This window comes from Athene noctua, chromosome 26 (assembly GCF_965140245.1).
Source record: "Athene noctua chromosome 26, bAthNoc1.hap1.1, whole genome shotgun sequence".
Lineage (NCBI taxonomy): Eukaryota > Metazoa > Chordata > Aves > Strigiformes > Strigidae > Athene > Athene noctua.
In genome coordinates, this window is record NC_134062.1 from 689,164 (window position 1) to 716,200 (window position 27,037).

Genomic DNA, 27,037 nt, shown 5'->3' on the forward strand with positions numbered 1-27,037 from the left:
GACCGGCGGCTGCTTTGCCATCAGCTGCTTCGGCATCACAGTTCCAGCTGCTCCAGCGCTGGAATTTCCAAAGGCAATGTCACGGAAATCACGTAGATCCGCTCAGGCAAGGAAACCCGAAGAAAACCATCCTCGGGAGGACTGCAGGTCCCTGCAGCGTCGCGGCGCCTCACACACACACGCTGGCCCACGCCTGCGAGCCCGGGGCCACCGCTGGCCCACGGCGCTCCCCGCTCCCACGGCTCCTTACGACGCGCCCGTTGTGGGCCCGGAGCGGGGCTCGTCCCGGGGATGACGCGAGCGGCACAGAGCGTTCCCACCCCACCGCTTCCCAACTGCCCTGGGCCTGCTCGGCTGCGGGCAAGCAACAGCATAAGGGAAAAGGCAAAAGCATAAGGCAAAGGTAAAAAGCATAAGGTAAAGGCATAAGGGAAAAGGTAAAATTAATGCTGGAAGCAAAACCTAATTTCCATCCCCTCCACAAAAAGCAGTTAGGCGATCCTTGGGACTTAAAAGGCTGATAATATATTATTCCATATGGAAAACATCCTCAGCTTCTCACTTCTTAAATGTTATTTCCTTCCCAATCACAACCTCTTCGCATCTTGTCTCGTCTTACCTGGCCATTATCAAGTGTGGCTGCTCAGCAAAGCTCATTATCTGGGCAAACAGAGAATTTCCGAGGAGCATAGATAAGAGACGGCAGAACGAGTTGGCTTTTTTATATCCAGGTATGTAATTTTGAAATCTATATTGTAAATACAACAGCTGTACATAACATCTGGAGAACTTCGCCGTCTCAAAGTGCTCCTAGGACTAAGAGGAAACGTGCCAGTTTCTCCAATACAACGAGTTCCACGGGCTTTACTTGTCTCCTTGACAACAGGCAGCACGACTCGGTTATCGGGTGCCTTAGTAATTAAGAATTTCATTTTGAGCAAGAGGTCAAGACAAGGGAGGCGCTGGATCTGCCACCAGAAGGACGAGCTACCCGCTGCCTCCAAGCCTTGGTCAGGCTGCTCGTCTCCACGGCAGCGTCCGCTGCACCAGCCCTTGGCTACAAGCACAAGGCAGGGCACCGCAGAGACTCAGACAATCGGGGGGGCAGAGAACTGCAGTTTCCCATTACCTGTTGCCCCACCCACCATCTGTTTAGATGCTGTAGCTCAGGCATCTTCTGAGAAGCCACTCGAACAATCAGCACGCGACTTCTCCGCAGAACGACAGGGCTTGGAAGCGCTCTCAGTTATTGAGAAGCTGTAACAGCACAGAAAGGAGAAATCCTCCCCAAAGTCTGCAGCTTTGGTCAACCCTCTGCCCATTTCCTCATTAATTTAATCCTCTAGGAACAACGACGTCGGAGCCAATACAAAGCACTCCTGCTTTCGCCTATCAAAAATAATTAAACCTTGCTCTGAAACTGGCTGTGCCTATGGAGCAAACACCATCAAACGATGACTTGAAGCAGCACCACGTCGACAGAAAGAAGTGTCCAAAGCCAGCGATGGATGTTACCGGGAAACAGAGACGACCCGAGGGGATGCTGCCCACGGCAACGCCAGCATGATTTCCTACCTGCACTCAACTCACGGAGAAGGCACATCCCAGCCTAGGACACATCCCAGCCTAGGACACACCTCTGCCTGAGACCCAACGCGGACACCGGGCAGGACGGGTCGTGGTAACCCCGAGCGGAGTCCCGCCCAGCCTCCTGCTGCGGTTGGCGCTTACACCTCAGTCTGCTGCAGACTGAGCACTTCACACCATCCACACTCATCTTGTGTGTTTGCGTGTTGCCCGTTACCTACTACGAAACTGTGCATATAATCTAACCATTAGTTCATCAAGGGAGAATTTAAACATGACATACTAGTAATTAAACTACAGGAGAACCTGGCTAATTCACATCAATGATTAAGAGCCACTGCAGACTAGCAAATTTTACAAGCGAGTGAACATGCAATAAAAATCTTGCTCATTTATTTTGACAAGTGTCACTTCACATTAAAGGTACGCTTCACCACGAACTCTAGTCCGTGAGCGCGACTCTATTCCCAACGTGGCACCTCATTAAGTCCTAGACTTGGCAAAACATTTGGCCACGTGCGCAACGTGAACCCCGAGAGCCCGGGAAACGCTGTGGAAACGCTCTGAGGACGGGACCCCCATCGCCGCGGAGAGCCTGCAGGGGACCCCCCACAGAAACCTGCCTTGTTTCCCCCCGCGCGTCCTGCGGGGGAACCTGCTGGGAACGTGGGGTCGGGGAGGTTCCCCCCGCCCCCCCCACCGGAGCCGCACCGCGACCGCCGAGCGCACGGGGAGGAGACGAGCCCCCACCCGGGGCGAGGGCCAGGCCCCGGCGGCCCAGCACTTTGCTCCGACTCCACCTGGGAAACATGTTTTGCACTTCAGATGCTCACTAATTGCAATGGCTGCTGCAAAGAAAGAGATAATTGATCCAATCTGTTTTGTTTACAGCTTCCTACCAGAAAGACGACCGTGTTTCTGCAGAGCATAATCAATTTCAAAACATTTAATTTTTCAGATGACACGTCCCTGCTGCTCTTTTTTTCCTTGTCCATTTGCCTTATTAGGGTCAAAACCAGGCTCCAGACTACTGAGAAATCCGTTGGCGCACGTTGCTACCTCCCGGGGAACACGCCTCAAGCCCCAAATGCAAGAATTTCACGGAAGCAGTCCGATCCTTCCTGATCTGTGAAATATGCCCGCAGTGTTCTGCTTCTCCTAATGTTGTGTTTCTTGGCTCCGAGTTATTTACGCTGCAATGGTTAATCTGGATGAAGAACGCCGCCCGCGCGCCGGCAGACTGATGTTACAGCAGCGTTTGAGTGCCCCGTTGGAGACAACGTCGGAGTCTCAGCCAGAAACACGTGGCTGCCAACGTCTCCTTCAACGCTCCGGAGACACGAGCTCTGCCACCCAGGGAAGGTTTGCAAGGTCACCCCAAGGAGCACTCGCTCAGGCCGTGCGGGCTCTCAGTTCTCTGACATTCAGAAATAATGGTCAGCCATTCACTTTTTTATATATACTTGCCTAAAACTCTTCAGAGCTCTTCCCCTGCCAGTGGAAGTTCCCTTCATTTGGATTCTGGGGACAATTTCCAAGAGCGTGTGTAGGAAGTGATAATCTAACTAGATCAATCATTTCTGACTCAGCTGCAGTCTGGTACGACTCCGTGTGTCAGGATGCTCCTACTCAGTCAAAACAAGCAGGGAACCAGTAGCCAAGAAACTTGTCCGTCACGATGACAGCAGATGGGGGGCACAGACAGATTATTAAAGTTGACACGGAAACATTTTCAACAACAAGGCCCACATCCCTGTAGTCTTTATTTTGATTTTAGGAAAGACTTCCCGGTTTCAAGAGGCGGGTCTGCTGCCCCAAAGATACCTGAGAGCGGGAACCGCCAAGTGTGCCAGGACGAGCAACCAGAGCCGCGGCTGCGCCTCCAGCCCCGCGAGCCCTCCCCTGAAACCAGGAGGAGAGAGCATCAAAGAGCCAACTCGGCTTCCCCTGAAAACACCCTCCTTCTATGCTACTGCTTGAACAAATTGTACAGCTTTCCATCAAGCACTTTCATACCAATGTACTCGACAACTTCAGAGATCATTTAAAAAGAAATATGTTACAGGAGCCCTGCCAACCACAAAAAGGTCTTGTGACTCAAAAAGATCAAATCTGATAGGAAAAAAAAACACTTAAACATTTTTACACAAACCATTTGAAGTCAAAAGTTCAAAACCTAATATTTTTACATGCCTGCTCCTAGGCAGATGCCCCGAGGTTATTCCCTCTATCTACAGAGATCTTCTTGTAACACTCCCCCTTCCTCGCAGTACGCATCCAGGCAATTAACTTCACAATTCTGCTACAGGCATGAGCTGCTTTGAAAATAAACAAAAATGTTTTCAGGAAGACATGACTAAGCTAGGGAAGGAGAAGAGAAGTTCAACGTGCTCAAAGGTAAATATCCTCGCTACACCACCAATTACAGCCCTGAATTCCCGACGAGGCCGGCACACGCTCCAGGAAACAGCCCGCCAGGGCAGCACGTTATCTCGGTTACGACGCGGAGGCTTCACGCGCGGCCTGGCTTCACGTACGGACAGAACACGCCGGGATGTCAGGGGCGCAAAACCACGCCCGACCTCGTACTCAACTTGGGAAGTGCCGAGGATGAGAGCGCCAAAAGTGCCGGGGCGCCCGAGCCGTGGTCAGGAACTCGAGGAGAGAGGCAGCCTGTTCAGCACCGTGGCACCGCGGCGGTTACCGAGAGACCCTGAAGCACGTGGCTGGGAGATTCCTTCCAACGCCACGAGGTGACCTTGCAGGGAGGTTTTTCCCAAAAGCAACAGCGCGACGCAAGTATTCTGAGCCGCACACGGTGTGTCCACAGATCAGCACCTGCCATTTGGGGAACAGAACACGCCGGTGATGGGCTCTGACAGCACAATCCTTTAGGTTTACACGAGACTATTCATCTACTGCAGAGCTCACAACATCAGCTTTACTGCTGCTCTAATTTTTATATTCAGAGTTCAGTAGCTGCTGCACAACCCGAGCTGAAACGCAGATTAACCCCAAGGGTTACAGAAAGCCGTCCTGCTGACGTGTTTCCACTGGTGGTATTTCGAGGTGACAGTTTGTGAAGATTAAGCTTCCCCTCAGTCGCTACTACAGCCTTGGCCTATCGGCTTCCACCGAGCTGAAGTTGCTCTAATTGGCTCCAGCAGAAAACCAGCCGTTATCTCCTCCCGCGTTGAGCTCTGAGGCACCTTTGGCTTCCTCCTGCCCTGTCAGGCCCCGTGGCCCTGGAGAAGCCCCCGCGGCTGAAGGTCCACACGAGCACAAGGCCAAGAACTGCTCAGCCCAAAGGCTGCGGCAAGAAGGGACGAGGCTGAAAATCTGCCACGTTTGTCACAAGGTGAGGCTGCCTAACCAGTTTAAATTACTCGGTCATACTTCAGAGCTAAACCCAATCCCCTTTCATATCGCAAATCCCAGGCTGCCCTGTTTTGCACCTGATGTTTATATGGTACATGGCAACACTAAGTCTTGCAAAATATTCCAAATTGCTTTCAAAGGGGTGACATGAAAGTAGAGGCAGTGACCAGACTTAAGCCGGAGGTCTGCCAGAGAAAAAAAATAATAATAAAAAAAGATTAACCTTCTTTGTTGGCAATTTAAGAATACCAGCAATTGAAAAAACAAATCTCATTTTCAGCCTTTAACCCAAGAGGAATAAAAATGTGCTGCTTCCACGGTATCTCTGTCGCTCTGTTCACCAAACCTCAGCTTTTTACTTAAGAAGTCTGCAGCTGGGATCAACAGCTGGTTTTTAACACACCTTCCATCAACCTTTACCCTCCTCTGGCACAAATTCATTGGGAATGTGGAAGGCGTAGGTGTTTTAGGCAGGTTTACCGTGCGTGTTACTCTCATATGATTTATCCTGCCAAGCATGAAAAGCAAGCGGCGGAAGGAGGCTGCCAGGTGTCGGTGCGAGCCCCGCCACCGCAGCCACAGCTGGGGCTTAAAAGTTTTGTCTCGCTCCAGGCCTCCCATGAATTGCAAATCTCCAGGTTGCCACAGAAACTCTCCGGGCTGACACGCAGCCATCAGGAAGCATCACGGTCATCTTTTCCATCTTGTTTGCTTTGCATCAGAGCACTTTAAACTCCCTGTGGCATTGGTGCTCCGCAGAACGATTCCCTCCGCGCAGTTATTCTTGTGCAGTGTCCAAGCCGCAGTGATTAATCATTCCTGCTTCCTCGGCTGACATATCGAGGTGGGGAAACGACATCCTAAATGAGCAGAGCTGATTACCTGGGAAAGCAATTCTTCAAGATAGCACAGCTAACTAATAGCTCCATCTGCTACAAAAACACATTCCTGAGCCCCAGAAGTAGTGTCAGGATACAGCTAACAATTTCGTTGCATCTGCCAAATTTGAAATTGTTTGTCACAAGTTGCCACAAATATGTGGGGAGCACTTCACCATCTCTCTCTGCGTCGCCTCGGAGAGCGGGGAATCTCAATCAGCCCTACAGCAGCTTGTGACAGGGGAAGCTGAAGGTTACATCTGCCCTGAAGAAACCAACCCGATATTGTATCTTACAGGCTTGGCCAGAACAATCCTTTCTTTCCCCTCTCGCCTGTCCCCGTTTCCGAGGCAGTTTAGCAAAGGTCTGTGCCCAGAGTTTTCAAGTCAGACCAAATTTTATTACAAAAAAAAGAAAAACTAAGAAGCCTACCGATGCCTGCACCGTCAGCAGGAGACGGGCACTCCTCGCTCGCCGGGAGGACACGACACGAAGCCTCTGCCTTAATCCAGACCTTCGCTGGGCATTAAACGCCAGCTTTTTACAACACCCGCTGGCTCAAAAAGAAAGTGCTTACTTCTTGTTTCATTAAAAAAAAAAAAAATTAAAACCCCTTTTGTTCAGGAACTCTGATTCCACGTACTCACAATCACAGAAGCAACCTCCTGGAATAAGTCACAGGGGGGACCAATACGTGTGTTAAGACTTCTGTGGTCGTTTAAAAAGACGTTTTTACAAACCCTGTCCAAGACACAAGCGCTTCTTTACAGATCCAGAAAAACGTGCATAGAGATATTAAAGCAGCAAATCAGCAAATAGACGTTTCGGGAGATCCCTGTCCCACCGAAGCCTCTTGAGCTGCGGGTGAGCCACAGGGACACTCTACAGGCCAATTTTATTTATGTTTTTTAAAGTATGTTGATACTTTATCTTGCACCTCTACTGCAGCTAAGGCAATTTCCCACACACAGAGGAAACCTTCCAAAACCACTTTCACTGTTGCTCTGATACGAACAACAGGATGTTCAAGATTGGTCGAACGTTTCCCAGGGTTTTCCCTAGGATCATCCTATTCGGGTCCCTCCTCTTCCTACTCCCCTCACCCCCTTCTGAAATCGCAGGTTTAGGTATATTCCAATGATTTAAGAAAAAGCCACATCGGAGTGCCAAGTCACCCTGACGCTTTACAAAGCCCAAGCTCAACAGAGTCACACAACAAGTTGCACAAAACACCTAAGGGTCCTCTCAGCAGATGTTTCCTCTGTCTACACTCCTCTACCTTTCTCCCTTATTCAAGGTTCTTGGGAAAAGCCTTGCCCCAAATTAAGCTATGCCTGGGGGGTTGATTATCAAGGCAGGCACACACCAGCTTTCCCAGGGAGATGCAGCTATCCGAGTGTTAATAACGTGGGGTTTGGTTTGGGTTTTTGGTGTTGTTTGTTTTTTTTTTTTAAATTAAGAAGAGAAGGTTTCTAGGGAAAAAAAAATAAAAATAAAAAAAAAAAGCAGAACACATTAAACAGCAGCATCAGATCTAAAGGCAACAAGCCTGTCTTGCACACCCAGGTTTCAAGGCTTCATTTGGATAAGACACTCAATTCTATCGTGAGACAACCTTGGGTAAAACAGGCGAGTTATATTTAACATTAATGCTCCTGCAAAGCTGTTTATGCTGGCACGCTGTCTCACCAACTCACATCACTGCAAACCCATCAAAACATTAAGATATTTTAATACTTCAAACCGCCCTGCTCTCCCTCGCCTCGCCGTTACGTCCTCGGCTCTCTTCGCTGCGCTCAACCGATGCATCAATTTTCCCGATAACGGTGTGGCCGTCACGTGTCAGCAGAGGAAGGAGCTCTAAATTAGGACCGTTCGAGTGATCTGCTGGCCGTGTTTTATTTATTGCGTTTGTAAAAATAAGTAAATTACCCTGGTATGCAGCTGAACGACAGAAGTTCAGTCACTTCAGAAACCAGCCCGTTAAATGGAGAACCACGGGTCCACCATCTCGGATTGGCCTGGAAGGGCACTTCCAGCCTGGCTTAATATCCTCGCTGGTTTAGGCCAGCCCTTTCGAATAAGAACCAAAGGGTCTGTAATTACTACAAGAAGACTGCGCAGGCAAAAAGCATTTTCCTAAAATTACTGAGCTTCTATCTAAACAAATCTGTCGTGCTTCCCTCTGCCTTGGAAGGAGGGAGAAAAATGCCTCAGGAGCAGCGATTTCATAATTTCATTCAAAAGTCACCACTCATGTGTTGTGCTGTTGACAGCTAATTAAGTTCTCCCAAGGTAAAATAAATGTAATGTTTTAAATTTGCTCCCTTGTTTTTGAAAATCTTGACTGATATTTCACTTACGGATTATTAATCAAGGAAAAACAATTAAATAGGGTATTGGAATTTGCTTAAACTAGAATCCCAGCACCTTCTGCATCCTGTAAGTAGGTCAACTCATCAGGTTTGGGTTTAATTCTGCTCAATTCTATTTCTTGGCACTGACAACCATCACCCCGGACACAAGTACTTACTCTGCAGCTTCGGTGATGAGACAATAAACTCCATTTTGCTTTGTAAGGACAAACGACGGGGAGAGCTGAGCAAACGAGGCAGAAGCATTGGGCCACGGCACCCGGTGCCCGCTTTACCTCGGGGTTTTTCCACCCTGCGCATCACCCGCCCCGAGGCCAGCGGTGCCCAACGGTTTTCCCGTATAAAGACCCTCCCCCCCCACCTGAAGGATTTTCTGAGCCGTATTTAAAATGGCTTTGAGGAAAAGCCACGGGATTTGTGCTGCTGCTGAGGGTAATCACAAGCCCTTCCTGCAGAGTCACCGGGCACAGAGGGCACTTCTCGATGACCAAAGAAATCTGTTCCCACAAGTTCACCTCGCTAAACGCACCCACTTAAAGCGACTCGCAGAGGTTCGCTTCTTCCACCTGTGACCGGCACCGTTCCACCGCTCACACGTGGGGCAGGTGATACGTGTTGCCAGCTAGATCCAAGCAGATTAAACTAAAATAATGATTCAAGCAAATAAACATTTCAAGCCAAAATTACTGGACACCTGAAAGCAGCCTTCAAAGCACCATTTATCAGATATATCTACTCGGCTGTTTTTAAAAAACATACACAGCGAGGAGAAAATATATTGAGCCACATCTCAATATAAAAACGCCAAAGCATTATCACAATAGCATGTCCACAACAGTTATTGCAGCAAAGTGCCTTTTCTTCATCTTCTGAAAACCCATGTAGATAATATTTCAACAATAGCCACACATTTCTCCCTGTGGTACAGACACATACAAAACGCATTAGGAGCGGTGCCAACAGCTTTTCTCAGTGGCTCTATTCAGACGAGCGTCTTGCAGGTGCTGCAGCGCTTTCCGAATTCAACTCCAGCGGGAGCTCCAAATCAATACGGCTCCTCGGCCATCATCCAGCCCAGCTAAATCACTCCAAGGGCAAGCCCTGCTGAGTTATGTGGCCATTCCTCCTCCCGCTTTACCGAGAACGCCGTGCCATAAACCAATTCGAGTCAAGGTAACCCGAGCGCGCGGGTGAGGCGCAGCCCCCGCGCGCCGCAGAGCGAGATGGGCGCGTGGCGCGGGGGGAGGCAGCGGGGCCCCGCGCCCGGGAGGGCGACAGGAGCCCCTCGCGCAGCCCAGCCCCTCCGCGCCGCCACAGGGCCCTCGTCTTGCAGCTGGCGGGGCCCAACGGTGAGTCCAAGCGAGGGGAAGATGCGGGTCAGGTGCCTTTGCCAGAGCACTGCACCGCCTAAAAGCTTCTGCAAACAAAAATAAATGTGTTTACTTTCCCAAACCAAGGGAACTTCATGTCCCCTTTGTGGCAAGCTATTCAAAGATGGTTTTCACACAAGCCTGCCAAAGAGAATTTGAGGTTTGTGGGTTGCGCGGTAGGAGATTTTTTTTGGTTAGTTGGTGGAAGCGATTGGACTGGAGGATGTTTTTGAAGTTCTCTGATTTGCTCAGATTTCCCCTGAAGTGACCTACAAAAGCAAAGGGGAGAGGGAAGAACTTGTGCTTATTTTCTCTAGTTTACTGCTGTCAAAGACACCTTAAAAGCTTTCACAGATATTTTTTCCTCTCGTTTTCTTTCTCCGTGTTGTAAATTCAGGTCATGTCTGCATCTGAAGATTATCAAAAGGCAAACTGGAGAAACTGTCTTCTCTAAAAAAACAACAGGGGCTCCACTTTGATGTCCGGGGGCTTCACTGGCAGCATCACCACCAGGAGAGCCCACTGCCCCAGCTCTGCCGAAAGAACACAGACCAACGAACTGACCTGAGCCTTAAATGGGAAAAACCCCGGCACCGGGACTGCCCGGACCTATCCCCAAAGACAACCACCCGCGAGGATCGGAAGAACAAGCGGCGCTTGCTCGGGGCTCAGAAGCACAACCTGCACCCCAGGCAGAGCAGGGCGGGCGCGGGCCGGCACCTCCCGCCTGCGAACCCCGGAGCACCACAGCAGTCCCCCACCCTAATCAAGGGGCGCTGGCCCAACTCCGACACGGAGCAAGGACAAACCCCACCCGCTTCCACCAGAAAGGCGCAAAACGGAAACAGGGACGGCTCTAAACCAGCCTCCTCGAACTTCCCGCCTCGACGCGCTGCAGCCGGCCACGTCCTGGCTGCCGGGAACGACGCGGCGCCGCAGCCGGGTCGGCTCAAGGATGGGCAGAGGACGCCCCAGCCTGCCTTTCATCTTCTCGCCTGGGTGTGGGGACAGAGGTGAGGGAATTCTCTACCCTGAAAATACTCAATTATTTTAATAGGATTACATTTGAGATTGACAATGTTTAGAACAGTCCCTGGAATTTATTAGCCTGCCAGCACTCCAGATAAGTGATTTGAATGCAAAGATCTCTTAAGTTTAAGTAACTAACTGGCAAAGAGTCAAATACCCACCCTCCACAGTTTTAGGCACAACCCTAAGTTTTGGAAACGAGTTCCTGAACTCAGCAGTAAAATATCCAACACAGCCTCATACATCCAACCTTTCCTACAGGCTTCTTCTAACGATGTCTTTACTTGTTGTTACAGACACACAAACCCAAGGACAGAGGAGCTAAAAACCGCAGATTAATCCTCCTTCTTTAAACATCCCACGTTAAGAGTAAACCAAGTCATAAATTAATGGAACGTAGAGTCCGAAGTGACACGGACTAATGTAGCTGCTCTTCTGAATGAGAAATGCTCTGTGGCACAAACTGGCAGCACATTCACGCCCAGAACCGGCCTTTCGGGGGGACGCAGTCGCTTGTGTCGAGTCACCAAAGAAACTGCAGAGAAGAGGCGGCCGGTCCCGAGGGGCCACGGCCCGTTAATTTCGATGTCTCCGGCTAAGCGGCTGCATTCCCAGCGGGGGGACAGGACGTGGACCCCAGCAGCACACCTCCTTCCCCAGCTTACGGCGTGGCCTTTCCGTGGCCACCTCCTTCCCCGGGCGCCTGCCAAAGCCACCGTCAAGCGCTGACCAAGTCTCACACCCTGGGAAGAGCCAGAGCAGGGCCGCAGCGGTGGGTAAACCAGCCCCTCCGCCCAGCTGGGCTCCCAGCGCGGCACTGGGAAGGGCAGCGCCGCAGCGGCCAGCGCCGAGGCCGCCCTGGGAGGGGACGTGGTGCTGCAGCGTCCTGAGGCCCCGCTCCACCGCCCGCCCTGACACCGGCGCGGGCTGGCGTCCAGCATCGGGCGCACGCCGTGTGGGTTATTTACTTGAGGGGGGAGGGAATTAATAAAGAAGTCATAACTGATATTTACATAAAGCCTGACATACTCAAAGCCCTGTGCAAACATTAATCCGTAACAGCCCTCCGAGGAAGGTCAGCGTTATCCTCTCTGCACATCAAAGCAATCTTTGACGATCGTGCTGGCGGTGCCTGCGGCGGCTCCAGCTGCCCCCAGCTCGCTGCCCTCCACCTCTCCAGCACTCACAGGACACCCCCCACCCTCCCAGTTCCCCTCGATCACCCCCATTTCAAAGGAAATACCCCAATAGCCAAGGAAAACAAATCTAGACTGACGAACAGCCGCAGGGCTGGCTCCCTGAAAACGCAGCCAAAGCCACTGCCAAAACCACCGACCGGCTGGAGCACCCGGCGCTCGGCTCAGGCTCCAGCTGAGCTGGGAAGGAGCCGGTTTCTTTTTCCTAAGGCAGGACGGAGTCAGAGGAGGGGAATCCACACACGTGGAAGAGAACAGCGGATTTCCAGTTAACTCATTTTGGCTTTGCCTCGGAGCCCGATCGGAGCAGCCACCACATCCCTGCGGGAGGATTTCTGGCCCAGCTCCGGCCGTAACCATCTCAAGCGTCTGACAAAGCAGCTGGGAAGAAAGGAGGGGGTGCAGCGAAGAGTTTGCCACTTTCGTGGCAGCCATTTACCCGCAGTTTTTGAGGTGAAAACATTCTGCAAGATGGGCCAGATCTGCTTTGCTGACACACGCTCAGGAGAGCTGCAGCATAATTGGTAATTACACCCAATTAAAGCAGCTGAAGGCTCCACAGCGGTGCCAGCCCCACTCGTGCCCCCCACTGATGGGTTCCCCCCAAGCTCCAGGCCGCGGGGGCCTCAGGCAGGGCTGCCGAACGCCAAGCCAGGCCGGCGAGTGCAAGGAGCCGCCCGTGTGCCGGCTGCTGCCGCCCAACGCCAGGACCAGGGGCGGAGAAATGGGAGGTTACACAAGCTGGTAGCCACCAAAAGTCAACTGAAGAGGAAATGAGAGCGCCTGGGGTAAAAGCACAGAAAAAAATCCAGCAGCTGCCAGAGCTCCCCGTGCGAGCCCAGAACGGCGCAGCCCTCCGTGGCTGCCAGCAGCTCCCCCTGAACCCCCGAGCAGCGCCTGCCGACCCCGCTGCTGCTGCCCGGCGGCCCCGTGAGCTCGCGGGACACGGGTCTCTTGGCGGGAACCTGCGGGTTGATCACCGCACGGGGACAGGCACCCTTCAGGTGTCGGAGTCGCATTTCCCAGCTCTTCCGTCAGCAGACCGCGTCCCAGCATCGCAGCCGCGGCTCTTGCTCCTTCCAGTCCCTCCCAGCAGCGAGGAGGCGCCTTTCCCAGCCACGCTCCAGCACGGAAGCGTCCCGACCCGCACCAGCAGCGGCACGGCTGCCAAGGGCTCCTCAAGCCTTTTCTGAGCTTTTCCCCTTGAAACCCAGCTTCCTGGCACCCCAGGTTGCGAGATACAACTAAGATACGGGAAAAGCACGCCACTCCTTCCAAAGGCTGCAACGCTTCTGAAAAGGCAATTTAATGCTCGCTTTGTGTTCAAGCTGGGGGAACCAAACAGGGGAAAAGAAACATGCACAGGCATTATCGCGCTGGCCAGCAACCAAAAAGGTAATTAAAAACCTCCCCCTGAACAGGTGGTCAACAAAAACCACTATTAATGCCTCTGATTGCCAAGCAAATGTCTTTTAGCACACTAGCTGTCACAGCAAGTCCCTGGGATATGAAAGCATATTTCTGCGCTCTGACATCTGGCCCATAACAAAATTGCTATCGATCCGCCGCCAGCTTCCAGCGCGGCCACGGCAGCCTGCGCCGCGCCGGCCACGGGGCAACTCCTGCCGCTCCCGGGGGGCCGGGGCGGGCGCTCGTGCGGGCGCCGAGCACCGGGACTGCCTCCCCTGCTCCGGGGGGCCGGTGGGGAGCACGAGCCTAAGCCGGGCCTTACTGCTGGGGCTGTAAGAGGGCGCGGGAAGAACTCTTTGCAGCAGGCGACGCGCTACGCTCGAAGAAAGCGACGGAACAAATCAGAGGAGCAGTGTCAGAACCGCTCGCCAAGATAAAAGAAACGCCAGCCCGAGTCAGCCTTTGTGGTTACAGAGCAGTAAGTGTTTGATTTACGGTGAAGCCAGTGTCATGGCAGCACCTGAGCTTTTAAGGGAGAGGTCTATTAAAAGATTGCTTTTAGTAGGAAATTTAACCGGAGATACGTTCTTTTTTTTTTTTTTGTCGAGGGTGGCAAATTGTCCACATAATTTTAGGCCTCTGTAGTAAACACCCTAAAAATATACACTTTTCCAGCAAATCGCATTATCCTGAACGACGTCGTCTGAATTCTTCTGCTTCCCGGGCTGAGGCGGGTGAAAGGCAAAGCCTCCGCAGGCAGAGCACGGGTGCCCCAGCCCGCAGCCGTTCACTGCCCACGGGTGCAAATCCCATTGAGCAATTTTACAGCAGACACCTCTTCAGCAAGGAGGATTTAAACCAAATAGTCGGAAAACGTAAAATACCGAAACTGTAAGGAGAGATAAGCACGTGCAAAGGCCGCCAAGGAACGTTACCGGATCCCTGTAAACGGAGGATTTTCAAAACTAAATTAGAAATTATCTAATACATCTGATTCTATCTGAGAAATAATCTCTTTCAGCTGCCTTTCTATTACCGTGGGTGCTTATACCAGGAAGAATTTGATTTCTTCAGATGGATTTTTTTTAAAAGGCAGAAGCGTATTTTATTCCCAAAATGCCACCTTTAAAGCCTGCCCAGTTTTAAAAGCAAGTTTATAGCTGATAATAACCTTGCGAGTGTTTTGATCATTTTTTCTGCCATTTTTCAAGGGGTCCTGCTTTCCTGCCGAGCAGGAGCCTCCCGCTGCTGCCCAGGAAGAGCGACACCGGCCGTTAAGCTGCGCTCAACGGCTCCGGCCACGCGCCTGCTCCTGCTTCGGAGCACCCGCCCCGTCCGTGTGACGGCACCGCCGGGCACGTCCTTCAACAGCAGTGGCCAACACGCACTAAGTAAAATTCGATGCCCTGAGATAAATCTCTAAGATACCTTTATTGAAGGGTGCGTGTATTTCAATAATCCTCCTACAGCTTCATGCCAGGGCTTTCTCTTAAACAGTAATTTTTAGTGGCTTCAGGAATTGCAGGTATAATAACCCTGAACCTAGAACTGCAAAGAGCAACAGCAGGACTAGAAAACAGAATTAGGCGTGAACTTCTCCACCGCAAAAAATTTAAATAACACAGCCTGCAATTAGATGTAATTTGTCATTCATTCCAATCCCATTATACAGAGAAATAACTTCCAAAAGGGACATCAAGTGCTTCCTTCATGTGAAACTTTAGATTTAAATACTAGCTCGACAATTGCAATTGAAACTTGGCATCAGCAAGGCTCGTGCTTTGCAAAGCGAGGCTCGACCTGTACCGAAGCAAAACGGGAAGCAGTTTGATACACTGGGGAGACGGCGGGCGGGTGGTTCAGCGGAGCACGGGGGCACCAGCTCCCGCGGGCAGCGGCTGTCACTGCCAGCAGCCCCGTGCCGGGGAACTTCTCCCTGAGCTTTCGGATGGGGGGAGCATCCCAGCAGCCTTTCCGGGCCCTGCTGCCATCGGGTACACAGAAGCTACTCAGTCTGTACTCCTAGATGGGACCCACCTCTCGATTGTGTCCTGTGAGAGGATTTGTGAGGGAGGATGGCGCACCTGGGACGTTTATTTTGGGGTGGGTTCCCCCCTCCCAGTTTACTCATCCGTTATCACTCACCCAGAAAGTTGTCGAAGATATCACAGCACTAGATTTCCCAGGGCAATGAAGGGATCTCCATATCCAAGGAGGATGTGGGGAAGAACAGAGATCCACAAAGCTAGAAGATGCACGGGAACATGGCTGCGCTCCGAGGTGCGCTCCCGACCCCGCGTTTCTGCTTCTCCTCACCTGTGCAAGCAGGGACAAGCCCAGCCGCTGGCCTGGGCAGATCCACGCAGAGGGGTGCGTCCAATTTATGAGAGTTAGCAGGCCAAGAATATTCACCCTGATTTAAAGAAGTTAACAAGTTTGTCAAAGTATCCCCTCCGGAAACAGAACGCCACGTATGCTGATCTCCGGTGTTTGCTCTGAAGGAACTGCCGGAACCAGCTGGAGCATCTTCATCACATCGACAGCAGCACAGAACGCGGGTCCAGCCAGCCTCGCGCAGGCAGCTGCCGAGCAGCTTTTGGGTTTAGACGTATTTACATGCATACATGTGTATCAGTCTGCTACAGAAACATCAATCTGTAGGTTGTTCCTGCAACTTAGTAACGTCGTAAAAAAATATATACAAGCCACTGAAGAGCGGCACACGAATTTAAAGCTTAAGTCACTCTCAGTAAAACCACCTGAACTCCCCTCCTAAAATGGCTGAAGAACGCTCGGAGGAAAAAAGGCAGATGTCAAGAGCACGAGCTGACTGGATTCACAAATCACGAGCCTTTACGATAATACGCAGCTTCCGAAGAAAACGGGCCACGCCTGCACGAGGGCAGAGCTCCCGGCAGAGCGAAAGGGCCCCTCAGCAGCCTTCCAGCGCCCGCGAACCCCGCCCCAGCCTGGAGAACAGGCTTTGTCAACTTCTCCAACGGGAACCCGGGTTCCCTCAAACGACCGCTACGAACGTCAGATCATCCGCCCCACGCCAGAACGCTCTCCACTAGGAGCTAAGCCAGGAGTCTGGAAATCCTTCATCGCCAGGCGACGCAGGGCTTCTGCGCCCCTTAACAGAGGGCCAACAGCACTTACAACCGGACACTTAGTTGAATATTATAGCAACCCAAAGCTATGATTTTTATTGCTTTCTATGGAAAATACTAAGAGCAACTGGCAAAGCTTGATAATGCTTAGCCCCTGTATGGTGTATGACTGTTTCCAATGAAACTAAGGATCTGCCAGCCTTTAAATCACAGCTGTGCTGCAGAAACCACCGCACTGCCAAAAAGGGAAAAGCACCAACCAGTCTATCTAGCTCTAATCCAATGAGTAAAACAAGTAGAGCAACGCGGTGTCACTTCCCTTCAACATTTACGGTTCAGAGAAGAGTCTGCCCTACTAGAAACCAGGAACACCGCAGCTGGAACATACCCAGCACCGATTCGCCAGCACAGAATCATCGTTTGCTCCACATGCAAGAGCCTGGCTCAAGATTTACTCAACAGTTGCACCTTCCATAAGTGAAGTCAACAAGCAAAGCGTTAACCAGTCGTCTCGCTGAAGCCTTATGAAAAATACCTGTATAGAAATGCACATATTAAGGCTACAGACCACTGGGTAGCTGCCAAAAATGATGGAATACAGTATAGTTTACTTATTTCTTTTTAATGGCTCCAACATTCCACCTGAAAAATGGGTCCTGGAGCTACATAATTGGGGATAAAAATTAAGCGACAGTTGCCATTTGTCACTACGGAAGCTGATCACACACATTTCTCATACAATCACGCAGTGCACAGCTGATCCTCGGGCTCCCCTGTTCAAAGACAGCAGAGGCACTGCAGAATAAATGCCTTAATTGTAAGTATAATGTGGTATAAAAGTATTTTATTATACAGCAGTACAAACGTGTTTACTGAAGTACGATGGAGCTTTGTGTTCTGCTTCCCACTCTTCACATCCCTTCGCCACGTTTCAGGCTCTCGCCTGACCCTTCGCCTTCTCGGAGGTGCCAAAAATCGCTTCTCAAATCTCACGTCATTTCATGGTTTTACTGTGTCCCTCCCTTCTTTCCTTGTGGTCAACGGGGGAAAAACCCATTTGTAAAACAGAAGAAGCTTCTCCAGACAGCCCTGCTGTTACCCCCGCATCAGTAACAACCTCAAACCCCATCTCAGCCAGCGCTGCCCAGCACGCGGCAGCGGAAAGGCACCTTCCTGCACCCTGCTCGACGGGGGGGCGGGGAGTCCGTCCTGTACCTTCCTTCCCCGACCTCATGGTGATGCCAGACAACAGAAGAGCCTTTCCCTGTTCCTGCCAAACGACTTCCCAGAGACCTCCACGAGGCAGCCTCGTTATCCAGAGCGATTTCGGGGCGATTTCAGGCCTTCCTTCCCGCCACTCGAGCCCACCGCTAGGTAAGACCCGCCACCAAGGGCGAGAGCTTAACGCTGTTCAATATGGAAACAAATTTTCAGGGAACTGGAGCAAACAGCCAGGTTTTATTTACAGATCGCCCTCATTCCTGCCGATTTCTCTACGCTACGAAGGTACATTTTCATTTTGTTCCCATACAAATACGCCAGCAACAGCTCTCCACTGGGAAGTGACGCCTTTATCTTTTCATTCACTTCTGTTTGCACTCTCAGAGGAGGCAAGGAAATATGTTAAATACTTACTTTTTTTTTCCAATCACAAAGCATCCCAAAATAAACACGAGAAGGCTCTGAACCACAAAATATTCTTGAGTACTTGACACCAAGTTCCCTCTAAGAACTACACAGATTGCACATTCACAGAATACTGTAATTCTTCGCACATTTCCCAGGCCATATTTCTGAGCACTTGCAGAGTCTCTTCCAAAATATTGTGCAACATATTATACAACCGAAATAATCAACTGCTTGGCTGGACACATGAGATTTGCTCATTTTCTCTTTTCAGTCCACGTTTCAGGTGATGTTTCTACACCGTTTTTTCAGCCGAACCAACACCATAGTAAAATCATTTCCTAAATCCCTTTAAAAGTTTGAACTATTACCTATGTGACACTGCGCATCAACTCTAGAAAACTTCTTCTAGGAGAGTCCAGCAGAAGCGACTCTGCTGAATCTCAACTTCATTCTTCCAAACGCAACTGTAAGAGATCTCCAGCCTCGCTGTGGGGGGAAATCATGTGCATCCATGTGTGGGTATACGTATACACACACACACACCTCCCCAGGTTGCTCCTGTTTCAGAGGGGCTCCGTCTTGAATCCAGAAGGACCCTGGGTTGCACTTAGGCAGAAGCTGTCGCTTGGGTTCAGTAGACGACGGCCAATTAGTAAGAGCAAACAGCGCTGTTTATATGGTCTGTGGACTCGCTGGGCAGGCTCAAGCTAGAAAGCTCTGAGGCAGAGACAAAAGGTTCCAAGATCTCAAGAGAGACTGTTAAGAGAGGAGACGGGCCGCGGGAGCTCCCTGGGCGAAGGCCGCACGCCAGCGCGGCTCCGGCAGCCTCTGCAGAACCCGCGGAGCAGCAACGTGCTGCAGACGAAGCAACGGGCGGGAAAATCAGAAGCGGAGCTTCAAGCTTCCGTGGGGAACCCACTCATGAGACTGAAGGCCTAGAAACCCGCCCTCGTTAGCCGCGCTCTCACGTAACGAGTCGTCTCGGCCCTGCGCCAGTGCCCAGAGCAGCACATCCAAGGCCGGGAGACGCCGCGGAGCCATCGTGGCAAGCTCTGGCGCCCAGAGCAAGAGCATCCTCCTGAAGCCAGGCCCCGCTTCGCGTGCGCCGAATTGCTGACGCAGGTGGCGAGGGCTGTCAGACACTCTGCATCAGCAGCATTCGTCTGTGTGCAGTTATGACCACAGGGCTATTTTGTTTTTATGTACAGAGGTTTACTACCACCTTATAAAAGAAGGATTTCCAGAAGGCAAATGGACCGATGTCTCAAAATAGAGTGTTTACATTAACGCTTGGCAAGCAAAGCCCTGCAAACATAGATGAATAGAGATAAGCTATAAAAACACCAGGGACATTTACTTGCTGGAATAGTAGCTTGTAATCCAATTTCAAGTCCTTCTGCCAAGTGTTACACACAGCATCTTTGTGTATGACGATTCCAGTCCTCGTCCCCCACCGCCCCTCAGCGAAGATCAGCCAACAAGAAGAAGCAGCAATTCAGAAAGAACGCTCCATTTAAAAAGCCATTTAAATGGGAAGTTATGATCCGGGTATGTCGGAACCCACCGTCCTTCCATTCGTGTCACCATTAAAAGATCAGGACAGGATGGTAAGTACCGCCTGAGCGGCAAACAGGGATGCCAGAATAAGGGCAGAAAAACAAACCTTCCCGCACCTTTCTGCTGTTAATGGAGAGCAAACAGGCTTCCCCTGCGTTTGAAGGGCTCACCGGAGCCTTGCCGACGGAATTACGGCTTCGTAATTAACCTTGTCTGCTTGTTTCACACACGATGCACGCAGGGAGGAATCGGAGCGAGCTTCCCCGCAGCGCGGGGCGGAGGCGCTGGCCACGGGCAGCACGAGTCCTGCCCCCCCGGAGCCACGCAGCCACCCGAGCCAGGGCCACAGACCCGAGCACCCCAGAACCCATCTGCCCTGCAAACACAAGCTGGTGAGGCTGATCCTTCCCAAGGCCTGGCAGAGCTTTAGGCGGGAGAGGCAGAGGAAGGCGAGACCAACGGTTTGGCCAAGCAGCGGCCAGCCAGCCCGACCCAGAGGTGACCGTCTCTGCAGGAGCCCAAACGGAAGGGACCACGGGCAGCCGGAGCGGGGGCGAGCACCCCCCCCTCCCAGCGCAGCTCCCAACGCACCATTCACCGGGCACGACTCACACTGGGAGCAGCAGGCGCAGCCGCAGCCCACGCCAGGACCCCAGGGACGGGGCGATCCCGCTCCAAGCGCTGACTTTGTCCTCGGGACTTTCACAGTTTGGAAAACTGTTTTAACGGCCCCACTGACGCCGGGTTTTGGTGGTTTTAACGCACAAAGGTATGTTTTTAAAGCTCCTATCTAACTCTATCTGATGCACAGGAAGAACTCTTCTTCCGTTTGACTTTAGTTTGACACAACATAGGAAAGATCCATAATTCAGTTAATCACTCATCACATAAACAAAGAAGCCTCTTGAGAACCAGAGAGCAACACGTACATGTATTTGCAATGCATAAGAGGATATTTTTTTTTTTTTTAAATGGTAACAATGCAATCTATTCAGTGTGAAGAGTCTGTGAGGCCAATTAAATACTTTGGGTTCCATAATTATAATTGCAGTAATGAATGGAAAGGAGCATTACAGCTTGCACAATGCAGCTCCTATTCAAGTCAATGATTCAGTTCTTGTCTGCTTTCAACTAACCTTCTGTGTCTCCTCATATCAGATCTCGCAGATTACTCTGGGTATAATAAAAATACCCCCAAATATCCCAGGTAATGTAATACAGGAGGCATCCTTTGATTATGGCTACACGCAGTCTACAGCAGGGCTCGTGCGCTAAATGGCTAACGTTCATGTTTATTAATTTTTAAACATTAATGAAAATTCAGAGAGGCCCAGGCCACCATCTGAACACCCTGGCAAGTCCACAATGACAGGGAAAAGCCAAAACTTGATCTCCTGGGTTTTTTGAGGTTTTCTCCCCCTTTAAAAAAGCTCTTCAGAACCGTCCCTCGCCTGGGAAAGCGGCTGCAGTGGAGGACTCCCCTAATTCATTTACTTCCCAGCAGCTACCACCAGCTTTTATCCACTGCGTGTCTGCAGAGATCAGCCTTAGGAAATTGAAGAGTTACTCCCAAAGCAGTTAACCCAAAACTGCTCCGATTTCACTTAGACAAGGAAGACATACCTTTTCTATTTGGTTGGGTTGGGGTTTTCGGCAAATATTCTTACGGTTCCCCTAATGTGGATGCCTACATTCTGCAGTATTCGACGTTTTGAGAACAAACAACCTAACAGGAATCTGAGCATTTCCAAGTGCACCACAGCTGAGGTGGATCCCTTTTTCCCCAGAAAATCATCATCTTCGGTAAACCTTCCCCAGGATCTCTCATAACCGAGATGTTGTATGTGGCATACAAATGTATTTTTATACCCTTTAACACCCCCGCGACCATCATTCCCCAACAGTTGGCCCACGGGTGTCAGAAGGGAATTAGGCAACATAGAAATACCAAAGGAAGTAGCTTCTTCGCCTCCCTTTTTAGATCTTTACTCGGTTCTCGGGTTTGGTAGGGAACGTTTTCCTCTAACATTAGCGACGATTCTGTTGATCTGGAATGGGCCAGCGAGCAGAAGGCTCGGCAAACACAAATGCTGCGTCGCACCAGGCTCCGCGGGAGGCACATGGTGCCCAAGTCAGCGGCACGCACAGAGCTATCTGGAAAGCAGGAGGACAGACGGGAGACAGAAGCAGAGACTGTCAGCATGCGCAGCGTCGATACAAAGGAGGGCTGGGAAGTGAGCCGCAACGCTGCCCACGCCAGCTCAGCCGGGACACCGCGCGCGCCGCCGTCCGCGGGCGCAGCAAACGCGCTAAAACCGTCGGGTGTGAGCCCCGGGCTTCGGAGATTCGGCCACACAGACTGCGCAGGGAGAGCAGGAGCTTATTTCTGATGCCACTGGGGTTTAAACTCGGTTGAAAAACCCGCAGCTGACACACGGCGAGCGAGGCTCCTACACACATCTCGCACTTCTGAAGGATCTGCGATTTCTCGAGCCGCCCGCAGTGCGCTGCTCCCCCGTCTCTGAGATTTAAAGACTGCTGACCAAGCCTATAGACAACCTTTTCCTTCACAGTGAACCAATTAGCAAAGTCAAATATCTCACCCATTAGTCTCGTTTCAGTGAACACCCTGCTCACTAAGCAGGCCGGGCGCCTCCATCGAGAGGGACTCAACGGCAGAGAAGCACAACGATGCTGGCAGAGATATTTAAGTTTCTCTGTTTTACTTTAAAAATATATTCATCCAGCCACAATTTACTGAAAGGATTGCTTCCTCACTCCCCCCGACGGCCATGAATCTCTTTAGAGAGAACATTACATTACACCCATAATAGGTTTATGCAACACAGCGCATATTTGATATGTTAGTCATGTCTCCAAAGCATTCTTCCCTTCATTTCCTAAGCTTCAGAGCAGCTCGTTTTCCCTGAAAGAGAAAAGGGTTAGCGCTGGGCCAGAGCTGCGCATGCACTAATTTCCCCATTTGTCTTGAGGAAATGAAAACAAGAGATTTCAGCAAATCCAGTTTTATGAATTCAAAACTTCAGACACTACTTGCAAGAGAGCAAAGCAACATCCTTCGTAGATTCACCGAGAAAGGGAAAAGTTAATTTTGTCGAGGGAAGGGCCACCAAAGGCAGATGCTAATCCAGGCGAGAAAAAGATCTTCCCCTATCCCCTATCTACAACAAGCAGGACGTGGAGTACTAGGCACTGCAGTGATTTAATATGAACCCGAGGAGACCACAAAACCCACCTCCCTCCTTCGGATTAAAACCGAGACGTTTTTGGACTGTCACTGCTCATCAGATTCTACTCGGAAGATCCAAGCGCCGTTGCCAGCAAAGGCCCTGTGCATCGTGGCAAAAATAAATACGCTCGCCAGCCTTCTTACAGGATTTCTGCTTTCTCTTCTCACTGCTACAGATAAATATTGCACGTGTGAGGCAGCACCCTCTGCTCCCACGGCAGCTCGGGCTGGGACACGGAGTTGCATTCCCAGCTCTGGCAGGGCTGCGGCCAGCTCGCATCTCCGCTCGCTCAGACCACGAAGAAATGGTGTTTGAGAACCTTCCCAAATCACCGCCTGCCTCCAGATCTTCCAGAAACTCAACTGGGCATCAGATCAACCCGAGCACACCTTCCAGTTACCTACACTGACAACTGGATTGATTTCTCTTTGGTATTTTTGAGGAGAAGATTGATTAAAGAGGCCTCCCCATCCTCGCCTGGTTGAGGATGGCTCATCAAAGGCCAAAAGGAACTCAGTAAGATCACTAATTACTCACCTTTCACACTGACCGCCTTCTAACGAATGCAACTTATAGAATTTGTCATCCGGAGTTTAACGAGACTTACCCAGAGCCACATGCGGTGGTGTATTTGCCTGTAATTAATCCAGACCTGTAAAAACTCCAGCGCTGCCACAATCTGGTCTGAGAGCGCGCGCACGGCCACATTAGTTGACATTTCCTGTTGACTGAATTAGAGCATCTTTTAATGAGGCTCACTTCAAAACCATTTTAAATCCATTTGCTCATGTCAACATCAATGTACTCGGCATTATTTACCAATTAGTAAACCGGAAAGTATTCTTTAGATAATCTAAAATCTCAGTAAAATATTCAACGTGTCATTCATTTACTACAAACTGCCCTATAAAAACAAATTACTGGAACCAGCTGTCACAAGGCAACAAGTGTCTAAGGACAGAGTGCTTTTTAAACCTTGGGCTTTCCAGAACGTGGCTCAGGCGTCGGTGCTAACGCCGACATCACGTCTTCATCTCCTGCAGGAATCGGTCACCCCAAGCGCCGTCGGTGTCCCCGTGGGGAGGGTGGAGCCATGACAGGCGCTGGCAGCACGGGGAGGCTCAGAGTGCTCCATCCCCGAGCACAGGAGGACGTCCCGGCGGCCAGAGGCGAGTGCGGGGAACGGCTTCGCCCTTCCGCAGGGCCCGGGGTCGGGGCTTTCGCCGTCGGGCCCCTCGGACGCATCCCGGCGTGGTGGAGCAGCGGCTCGTGACCCCGCGCAGGCGGCGGCTCAGGTGTGCAGCTCGGGAAGCCTCGCCTGCCTTCCCAGGCTCGCTCCAGACTGCCAGATTAAACGACGGGAAGGTATTTTCCACTAGATCAGGTTGGCAGGGATCTCCAACGGCTCTCCGCTTCCAAGCCAAACCCAGCGAGCCAGCGCCAGGGCTGCAGCTCAGGCCGGGCGCGCTGCCAGCCCCGCGCCAGCCCAGCCAAGGACGGCGCTGGAAGGCCGGGGACCCGCAAAGCCCACCCGGCAGCGGCCTGGGGCGAGCTCCCCCGGCGCTGCACAGCCCGCGGGCCCGGGCCCGGTGGCGGCCCCGCCACCGCATCGCAGCTTCTGCTGCCAGAACCGCCCCAAACAGCCCCCCCGTTCCCTGCCAGCGGCGGGGCCGCGGGCGTTCAGGGAAGGACGACTCTACGGGCTGTGCAAAGACACTGCAAAACCGTCCTATGGGGTTTTTTTACTCCCAAGGATTAAAAACCATACTTGTTTTTCCCCCTAAGTTTTCCAAGCGAAGGCAGGGCGGTTTGCAGGGTGGCTGTTTGGCTCTTTTTAATCTCTGGAGTGTGGCAGAGCAGTAAATCTTGCATTATGCTCTGAAGAGAGCCAGGCTGGGGCTTCATTTTGGTCTCAGATTAGACTCCTGAAGCAATGAATCTTCCATCATGGAGGCCATTACCAACACAGTTTTCCTTCATTTTGGGCTGCTTTCTCCCTGATTGTGTTATCAAACTTCGCTCCCACCTTCCCTCGGCTGCGAGGGGCTCAGCAGACCTACAGGCTTTTCAAATATTCATCGACCAGAGAAGCCGCAAGCTCAAGAAGCGGGAGGCGTGAAGGCCGGGCAAGCTGTCCTGGGCTGCCCACCGCCCCGACGTCTGCCACGGGACTTGTTTTTTTCCACCCTGTTACTTGTCAGGAGCGTTTGTCCCTTTGCTGATCAATTTGACCATGTTCACCCATTTAAATTACGCCGCGTAGCGACAGTTCTTCCACTGCAGACCCCCGAGTCCCCTCAGAATCCCTCCTGTGCGTTCGACAGCACCACCCCGAAGAGGACCCGGCGTTGGGGCTGCGCTTGAGTCGCGATGCTCACGCACGAGCCCCGGCTATGCCCCAGCCGGCGGGTTGGGCGCCGCAGGGAAGCGCCGGGGCTTTGCTCGGCGCCGCAGACCCAGAGCCCGCGGCCCTTCGGCCCCGGGCAGCGCCGGGACAGGCACAGCCCCGGACGGCGGCGGGAAGCTGCCTGGCTCTGGCGAGGAAAGAACCTTGCAACAAGGGTCACACTTCAAGAACGCTTAAGTATTCGCCTTAGATTCAGGCTGATGAAGGCAGCTGCAGCAATCTGCCACAGCAAATTAATGCTACAACAGCCCGAGAATTATACAGTAACCGGAGGAGGAACACGGCCACAGCCCTGCAACGCACCACGGCACACAGGCAGAAAACCAACCTTTCAGATCCTATTAAAATCCAGCGATCCATTAGGATCTCGAGTTACTATATGCAAATCTTGCTAATTTAAAGGCATTTATAAAATTCAAGTGAAATAGTCCATGAATATTGAAAAATGCTTAAGTGCCGAGTTAAACGACAATTTTCAAAACACACTAAGGAGATCTGATGGTAGCAAACCAGTCCCATGAAATACCGTATCTATCATCAACTTTTTAATTACCAATTGATCAACATGTAGACAGTGTAATAGCTTTCAGCTTTTAATTACTGAACTATCAAAATTTCAACCAAAAAAGGAACCTCCAGAGATGAAACTGTAATGCTTGATTATTCATTGCTACATAATGAATGATTTGTTTTTAAACAAGATGTCAAGTTCCTCGTGTAATCCATCTGGATGTGTGACTCTGCAAAGCTTACACTGCCCATACTAAGCACTCGGGGCTCCCATTCTCCCTCTTCCCCTGACCCCACGAGCAAAGACTGGTTTTGTTTTTCCACCCTTAAGGCAAAACAGTCCCGAGAGGCAAACAAACCGCCGAACTGGGCTACCGAGCCAGAGGAGCTGCCCCATCTCCTGCCAAAGGGGCAGGGTTGGCCCGGGAGGGAACAGAGGCTCCTTCCCGCTTGCCTGCACGCCCAAGGAAGCAGCTCCAAGCTGAGAAACGCCTCCGCCGAGCGGCGGGCACGGCAGCGCTGCTTCTCACGTCACCTACAGCGCGCGGCTCCGAAAAAACGCTGCTGCGAGAACTGGGACGAACTCCCAGGTTTGCTTCACGTGGCCTCAGCCGTAGCGAGACAGGCCAGCTTTAACTGCTGGTGCTATGCAGAAAAGCACAGTGAGGTGGGGAGAGGCTCCTCATCCCCGCCCTAAATTCAGCGTGGAGCACACTCCGAGCAGCGGCCGCTCCTCCCGGCCCTGCTGGGCAGGACCCTGCTGCCACGAGGCCGCTCACAACCTCGGGCTACTCGGGAGCGCGCGCCTCAAGCCACCGCCGGCACGTCTGGGCTTCTGCCTCCACCACCTGCTTCTCCCTCCCCCTGTGGTTTTTAACATAAGAACCGTTATCACCTTAAATTACCTCCAAACCCCAAGTCACGCCCCCCAGGTTTTCATTTCTGTTGGTGGAATTCCTAAGAACCAAAGATTTCCGGCGACGTGAAGACGCATCTTAAGGCTGCAGAGAGCCGGCTACAATCCACACCCCCTGGAGAGGACTTTGGCAAATCCGGGCTTTTTGCATCTGAAGAGACATTTCCCAGAAATACTCGTTTGCAAATGCAAGGGATCTAGGTGGGTATGTAAAGCATTCTGGAAGTAATACTATTAAACAACGGGTAGCTCAAGCAGAGCGCATTAGTCAATTAAACAGAAACCACCAGCAAATAACATTATTTGTTCCTTCAACCCCAGTGGCAACAATTAACACCGCTCATCCCGAGCCCCCTGTGTATAACCTTACAGATGTTTCCTACACGTATCATCGTCCCCAAATAGTTACTCCACATCACAGCATCTGTTCCCAC

The 27,037-nt window shown here is 51.5% G+C and overlaps 1 protein-coding gene across 6 annotated transcripts in view; it reads right to left on the reverse strand.

The window, feature by feature from the left end:
• Positions 1-27,037, reverse strand: part of CADM1 (cell adhesion molecule 1) — a 156,029-nt gene that overhangs the window by 118,117 nt on the left and 10,875 nt on the right. The gene's annotated exons all lie outside the window — the stretch shown is intronic.